This window comes from Capsicum annuum, chromosome 12 (assembly GCF_002878395.1).
Source record: "Capsicum annuum cultivar UCD-10X-F1 chromosome 12, UCD10Xv1.1, whole genome shotgun sequence".
Taxonomy (NCBI): domain Eukaryota; kingdom Viridiplantae; phylum Streptophyta; class Magnoliopsida; order Solanales; family Solanaceae; genus Capsicum; species Capsicum annuum.
In genome coordinates, this window is record NC_061122.1 from 128,087,152 (window position 1) to 128,095,795 (window position 8,644).

The window sequence follows — 8,644 nt, forward strand, 5'->3', positions numbered from 1 at the left end:
AATTAAATTAGATTAATTTAATATTTTAATATTAAAATTTAGATGGCTAAAACTAAATAGAAAGTACAATGAATAATAATATAAACAAAAAAAATGTACAATGAATAATATTTTTTTTATATTAATATAATTAATAAATATATTTTAAAATATTGGTCATAATTTATATTGCTTGACCCTCAAAAAGAAAATTGTGATAAGAATTTTGAAATGAAGTAGACAAGAAAACAAAAACTAGTAGGTCATTAGTTGACTCATTGTAGGTCGGTAAACAGATAAGGGATCAATGTGTAAGCTCTGAAATGATATAATAAGCGATCATAATGGGAAGTGACACCAGAATGCCGATGATTACCGTGAAATATATGCGCAATTCACATGAAATAATCAGATCATATCAACATATGATGAAAATTAGAGAATAAGATGGTCGGGGTTTTTATTTGTAAATGGTAAAATCAGAAAGATGCGGAGTAGGTTGTAACAATGATTAATAGTTTTGTTATTAATAAACACAGTTTGTTCGACCAAAAAAAAATTAGAGAATAATGATGAAAAAACATCCATAATGGCGAAAATGCATTTTTTACAAAACCATTTAATTACTTTGGTAAAATCATTTTGTACTATTAACTTGTAATGAACTGTTGAAATGATTTGGAATAAAATGCATTTTTCTTTTAATGTTTTGCGCTAGTCAATAATTTCCTCTAATATGTATATTATATTCGACATTCCAAATTGAGTTGAATAGGAAAAAAATATAGGAGATTTTTTTTTCAAAGTGAGAAATAAGAAGAAAATAGTGATGAATTAAATAACTTACACAGCGCTAACAATCTCGGGATGAACTCCATATTCTTTTGCCAAAACAAAGGAGGCGATGCCTGGGGGTAATGCTGCCACCAATCATAAAATGTGTTATTTTGAGTAGTTCGATATATGGAAAATAATTCTTATTTCATAAGAAATAATACGTTGAATGGAATATATGGGTTATTTTCGTGCATAAATATTTAAGATTACTTCCCTAAAATGTGTGTGTTGGGATGCCGGCAGGGAGTGGGCTATGAGGGGGTTCTCCAATCAAAATTTATTTCGAAATGTTCTGGAATATGATTTAATTTTCTTTTCATTGGAAATCAACTTTCTTCTTTTAATTATTGAAAGATACTACGTTGACATTTGAGTTTATTATAATTCCTCTAATCAAGGTTAACAACCAATTGAATCAAACTTCAAAAAAGGAAGAAAAAAGGAATAATAATAAGAAGAAGTACGACGACGCCAAGTAAATGGTTACAATATAATGACTCGAATACCTGAAAATAAAATCTTATAAGTAAGTACTACTAATTAATTTTACTAATTAGAACATAATGGTAACTTTTCAAATTATCTAAACCTAATTTCAGAAACATGAAAATTATCTAATTGGTGATAAAATTTACCTGCAATATGGCAGCTCGTTAAACATTGCCATGCAAACCAACGATGAAGGGTCCTATGGTCATTGCAGCTGGTCCTATAAAAAACCTCAAAAATAATCCAAATATTATAACACCCGTGCCACTAGCCAATATTTTCTGTAGCATTGCGACAAATACCCCTGCATGCATGGGAAATAAAATTACTATTAATATTTAAAATATAAAAATTTGACATATAAATGAATTCTACAGGAATGGTTTTCGCGGCCCGTCTCACTTAGTTTGCTTGTTTAAAAAAAAAATGGCGTAGGGTGAGAAATTAGAGAGGGGATTCCATGTGGGGAATCGAATTCAAATCCTAATCAACAAAATGAAAATTCAGATCAAAAAAGGAACAAATATACCTAAGAACTATGATAAATGGTATGCTCCTACCGTTAATGAAATGGTACGTGTATACCCTCACACTAATCGTAGGGGCATATGTGTACCCCAAAGTATGACGGATAGTATATACACATCATTTATCATAGTTTAGGGGTATATTTATCCTTTTTCCATTTTAATTTATTTATTCCAAATAATTAACCCAAAATCACTACCCTACCCAATAAGATTATTGAACTCGATTTCAAACTAACTCAATCCGGTCTTTATTTTTTATTCCAAACCCGATACTCCCTCTGTTTTACTCTTAAATGTAAATCTCATCAAATTGCAATGATTGATCATTGCTACTAGTTGGTGTTTACTAATTGGACGGAGTGGAGATTAGGTTGGATCTAAGGGTGCGACGATGGTTCGCTGGTGGGGTGTTTTTGGTTCGACGGAGACAATGACTATGTGATGTTGACTGATGGTGGGTAATGTTTTTCCGACAGAATTTTGCTGAAAATTAAAATGTGAGGGATTCAATTGATTTGGTGTTGTTTTTGGGTATTATAGGTTAATGATTTAAAAAAAAATAATTGATAACAGTAGGTGTTACTATATTGTGTGTGTATATCATTATAGTGTAATACCTTGAAAAAAAAATTCGTAAAGATTTCGTGAGAAACGTATCGAGTTCTACGCTTTAGAGCGATCCACAAAATTTTTGTGTAATATTTCTAAGACGTTGACCTACCATTGCGTAGAGTATCGAATAATCTTTCCAACGATATGTAGATCATCAAAAACGGACGCTCGAGCGATGAGTTACGACCATTCCGATCGAACTACGACCATTCCGATCGAACTGTGAACAGTAAAACATGCAAGAAATTAAAAATTACTGCAGTCAGGCGAATTTCAGAGTCAACTTCAAACGACCATAACTCCTTATACGTAATGATCTGGGTGAGCTACTATATATCAACGAAAAGCTCTAAGAGTCCTCTTTCTAATTAAATTGGTTTTATCCAATTTGGCTGTCGGAGTAAAATGTTATGGTCGATCTACTTCAACCTATTAAAATAATCCACCAAAGGACAGATTTGACATTATTTTTTTAAGGGCAATTTGGTTATTTCACCCCCACCCCCCCCTCTTGGACGAAAATTTATCCATTTAATACATAATTGAACCTTCAAAATTCATTTTCTCCATGAAACATTTGGGATAATGAAACCCTAGCGAACTTTCACCTTCAAATACCTTTCAATTTCACCGTAGAAATCCAACATTAATCCGATAAACGAACTCCTCATTTCAAGACCTTCGAGGAGCACCCATTATTTGTCCGAATAGGATTCCGTAATCAAGAAGTCAATTTCAAGGTATGTGGAGTTTTAAACAAGAGCAATCTTCCGTTCTTGTGCCCAAAACTTTAATTTTATTATGGTTTTACATGATTTTGCAAGTGAGATTATGTCTAAATAATTCGATTATGAGATTATGATGGTTGAATGAATAAACTTTGATTTATATGATTATCTCAATATTTTCATGATATGATTTAATAATTATCATTGCGAATTACACACTTTTACCACGAGGTGATATTTTGAATGATTTTGGAACGTATGTCGAGATGGTATTTTGGAATAATATTTTGAGATATGTGTCAAGATTTATGCTTCCCAATGACGATTTGAATTATTGAATATATATTTGTGGCATGAGATGTCTTGATATCTATAATTGTAAATTTCATATTTTTATTTTGAATGATTTCGAGATATATGTTGAAATGGTATTTTGTAATGATTTTGAGATTTATGATAAGCTTAAAGCTTCTTTATGACGAAATTGAATCATTGAGCATATTGAGATATAACATTTGAGATGTTACCATGAGTTTTGATATTTTCTCAAAAATATTGATGTTGTCATGACTTGATAAATTGTTACATTTTGACATTTAAAAAGGTTGAGTTCTATTATTGAAATTTCATGATATTCGAAAATGGGTGTACCCTCAAATTACTTTATGAAGGATTTATAAGACTTTAAATGTTTTTCCCAATATGGATATACATGATTACTTCATTACTTTACTTCTTAAATTGAGAATTTATGCTATGAATTGCATACTACTACAATGAATTGATACTTCTAAAGGGTTTCAAGATAAAAGTCGTGATTTGAGTTGTACTACAGGATATGTATTCTTATTATGAATTGAAGGTCTCAAGTGCTTTTCAAAAGCTGTTGTCATGATTTAATTATCGAATTGAAAGAATAATTATTTGAGTACATTGACCTTGAACTCGTAGAGTCAAGATGATTCTGACTATGAGAAAGATTGATTTTGATATAGATGTTGAGATGAATTTTGGTATTTTTTTTTTTGGATGATTTTGATGAGTTGAATTGTTGAAAATATTACGTATTGCGTCTTCATATCATTGTCCAAATGTCGAGTCGGTTATGGTTCAATGCATTGATACCTTGTTGATGTTGAAAAAGATTGAAATATTTTAAGTCGAAGTTGGGGTTAGGAATCCACAAATTGTTGATGAATTATAAATTGAGATATTTGTTTTGGTCTTTATGATAGACCCTTGTGATGATGATGGTGGATCTCCTAACGTGTTTTGAGCTTGTCGGGGAGTAGTACTTTTCACCGAGAGGAAAATTTAGTATTTCCTTAAACCTATGTGTCACCGTAGGGTTGTTTGATGATGATATTATTGGTCAGAGAGCCCGATTGTGATTATTGCAGTTTTAAGGTCGTACTCCCTAGCAAAGAGTATGGCGCTTCCGCCAATGGGAGTTTCAAACGTTGGTATTCCACGTAGCTCACATGGGGTTGTTGGTTATAGAAAACTCCCCTGTCCATAAAAGTCATGTTTCTTGAATTACCGAGTCACTCCGAGATTTGAGTCAAGGAGTTGAAATATTATGATGAATTATGATTACCTATGATGAATTTTGACGATATGATAATTTATGATGATTTATCATAATTTATGATTTTTGATGATTTACATGGATTATGAGATTTTACCATTTGAACTATTTATTATGAAAGTATGAAGAGTATGATTTGATATAACTCAAGCCAAGTGAGTCATCATTGTCTGTATGCATGTTTTCATGAAATTGATGATGTTATTTAAAGTGTTGCATGCACCCTCACATACTCAGTACATTCTCTTTGTGCTGACCCCCATCTACTATTCTATTCAGTTGCAGCATCTGGTCAGCAGGTAAAGGAGTCCTTATAGTTCAAGGTCTTGTGTTGGTTATTTCAGTTCAGAGACACTGTACCTTCTTCTGTCGGCCATATTGAGTGGGATGGTTGGGAGTCATGACCCGTTTATGTATAGGCAATACTAGTAGAGGCTTCATAGACAGTAGTAGTGGTTGATGTATTCAGTCTCCTTCTTGTATATGTATATGTGTCAGTAGAATTATTATCTTATAATTTCAATATTATGTTGAACAGATTCTGTATTGAGATATTTTCAGCTTTATTCTCTCAGAATTATGTTTTAAATCAGTTGCTTTTGAGTTATACCTATGAAAAGGTTAACTTGGGGTCGCTTGTAATCCTAAGCACCGTGTGGCGTCTCGGGACTCGATTTTTGGGGCGTTACAATAGGGATGAGAAAAACGTGTCTGTTAGATAGGCGTCTCTTGGACTTTAATTGAGATGAGGTCGAGTAGTGGGTTTATAAGGTGTGGTAGGGGGTTTGAGTTAATTATTTGGGATAAGAAAATAAAACGAAAAGGGGACAAATATACCCCTGAATTATGATAAATAGTACATATATATCCTCTGTCATATTGTGGGTACACATATGCGCCTACCATCAGTATGAGGGGTATATACGTACCATTTGTTCATTCCATTAACCGTAGGAACATATGTGTACTTAAGTATGACGAAGTGTATATACATATCATTTATCATAGTTTGAGGAATATTTTTCTCTTTTCTGAATTCAGATAGCCAATCAACTAATACTAAAATTTCCTAGCTATCACTTAATTAGTAGCCTGATTTATTTCTAATTTTTAAAATTAAAAAGATATAAATGCTTCTGAATATATATATATATATAGAGAGAGAGAGAGAGAGAATGTCGTTTCCAAAATGTCAAATTTTAAGTGTCCTGATTGTATATCGTGTTATCTTTAAAATGTTTTGCTGGATTGAATAACAAATTTGATATATTTTATATCTATTTAAACAAAATATATAAAAATGATGGGAGCACATAATGTGTTGAACGTTAAAATTTTCAAATTGTCGAATTGCTTGAGCGAATAAAAGCGGAAAAAGGAGTCTCGAGGCTTAACGTACATTTTATTTGGAATGACTAAATCCACCATAATATTTTTCAGATTGTATGATTCTCGAGGATAACTATAAGATGTCGACTTGTATTAATAAACAATGCATCTACCGTAGAAACTCTATTACATATTTTATGGTCTCTATTCCTTTTCCATTGGATATCGGATGTATATTAAGCCTTACTTGGAAGACAATGCTAACTAATATCATAGTTTAATTTCTTTTTTCGCATATGATTATTTAACATCGAACTAGCAAATACTACTACAGTGGGACGATAGAGATATAATTCTTGAAAGCTCACCAATAGTAAACATTCCAATGCCACTTCCTGCCTTTGACATTATTGATATGCATTCCTTCACAATATTCGGCAGTCCGAAATGCCACCTAAAAATAGCATAAATTTTATTTAGAGACAAATTCAAGATTTAAAATTAATAGAGTTAGAATGAATGTAGTCTATTATAATCTATAATTTAAAGAACTTGCTGGATATATGTACAATTGATTCGGAAAATTTAATAGGTTCAGTTGAACGCACATAGTATCACTCTAAATCTGCCTTTAAATAGAAAAAGTACCTGCCTTTAAATAGGAAAGTACTAGGACAAAAAGACAAATCTCTAATTCATTTTTAACATACCTGTCAGATACAAGAGACCACATCATGCCAAGAAAACAAGCATAGAAGTTAGGGTTCTTGGAAAGCTTAATCCATACAACCTTCATTACTGACCCCAAAAATGGTGTTTTTGTGCCTGAAGAAGTTGCATAATTATGTCCTTCTAAATCTTGATTAACATCATCACAAGCCATAATCTCATTTTTGGCATTTCTCAATTCCATCATGAATTGTATGATTATGGACCAAATGAGAAATAGAATTGCCAATGATTGGATCAATAAATCAACTCCTACTTGAGGACTCATGGCATGCAATACAGGAATCCCCATAACAGGTGCATTATTTAAGCTACAAAAAGAGAAACTTGTTATGGACCAAGAAAAGTCTCCTTTGCTATAGAAATTAGCCCACAAAGTGAGAATAAAACCAATTATAGCTTTAGCAATAAGATCACCACAAATGAAGAGATAGATAGTTCATTTTATAGGGATTTACTTGTGAAATGAAGTCAAAGGTGAAGAAAGGAAGAACAAAGAAGTAGTTTAATCTATTAATAGCATCACAATGCTCAGCATTAAGTTTGTGCCACCATTTTACGGAGCCATAACCTAAACCTAATGCCACATAAAGTGGCATCATGGCTTCAACAACCTTGTAAATATCGGCCCACCCTATCATTTTTCTTGTTATGTTGAAAGAAATCAAATAAGTGACTTTTTTAGAAACTCTTGATGAGTTATCTAACCTTAGACACCAACTAGTTATATACTCATTAAATAGAAGGTTGTCCAACGTGACAGATTCCTTTCTTGTTGGAAACAACAAAAACAAACCCGGGTAAGATGTACACAATCCATACCGCTACCTCTGAAGAAATAGAGAGGCTATTTCTGATAGACCCCCGGCTCAAGATAAAGGATAATAAACAAGGGGATGGATGACATAACCGAAATAAAGAATAGGAAATAATAGAATAAAATCAGAGAAATATGAAATACGAGAAATAAGAGCAACACGGAATAAGAAAATAGGAACTAAGCAATAGAAAATAGGATACCCACCTAGTAGTGAAATACACTCATATACCAAAAACACCTATGTACACTGTCCTATGATTACTAAATCTGGCTACACAAGAACTCTCCTGACTGTTAGCTACAACCCACACACTAACACTAGCCTTCTACCCTAATCCTCGACCTCCACGCCTTCCTATCTAGGGTCATGTCCTCAGTAAGCTGAAGCCGCTCCATGTCATGTTTAATCACCTCCCTCCAGTATTTCTTCGGCCTACCTCTTATCCTCTTGAAGCCATCTAACGCTAGTCTCTCACACCTTCAAACCAGGGCATCCGCGCCCCTCCTCATCACATGCCCAAACTATCTCAGCCTTCCTTCCTGTATCTTTTCCTCCACTGAAGCCACTCCCACCTTATCCCGGATAATCTCATTCCTAACTTTGTCCCCTTTAGTAAGCCCACACATCCAACGCAATATTCTCATTTCCATCACCTCCAATTTTTGGATGTGAACGTGCTTAACTGGCCAACACTCCGCCCCATCCAACATGGCCCCAATGAATTGCAACAGAGACTATTTTAACCACAAGCATATTCAAAACATTGTTTGAAAAACAAAGACATTCAGACAAGGTACTAGAACTTGCTGAAGTCAAAAAGTGATAACCAAAGAAAAGCTATTTCAAAACATATACTCCCCTATGGTAGTCGTCATCCAAGTCCAGCATCAATTCATTTGGCAACAATTAGCATAAATAGATTTAAATCATGAGGATAAAATTACCCAAATGCTATGGACCCATTGATGGATGTGGTTTGAAGATCCCCAGAGACTTGATCAA

At 33.1% G+C, this 8,644-nt stretch overlaps 1 pseudogene; it reads right to left on the minus strand.

Annotated features, from left to right (window-relative positions):
- Positions 1-283: 283 nt before the first annotated feature.
- LOC107856695 lies at positions 284-7,462 on the minus strand (annotated as a pseudogene).
- Positions 7,463-8,644: the final 1,182 nt, after the last annotated feature.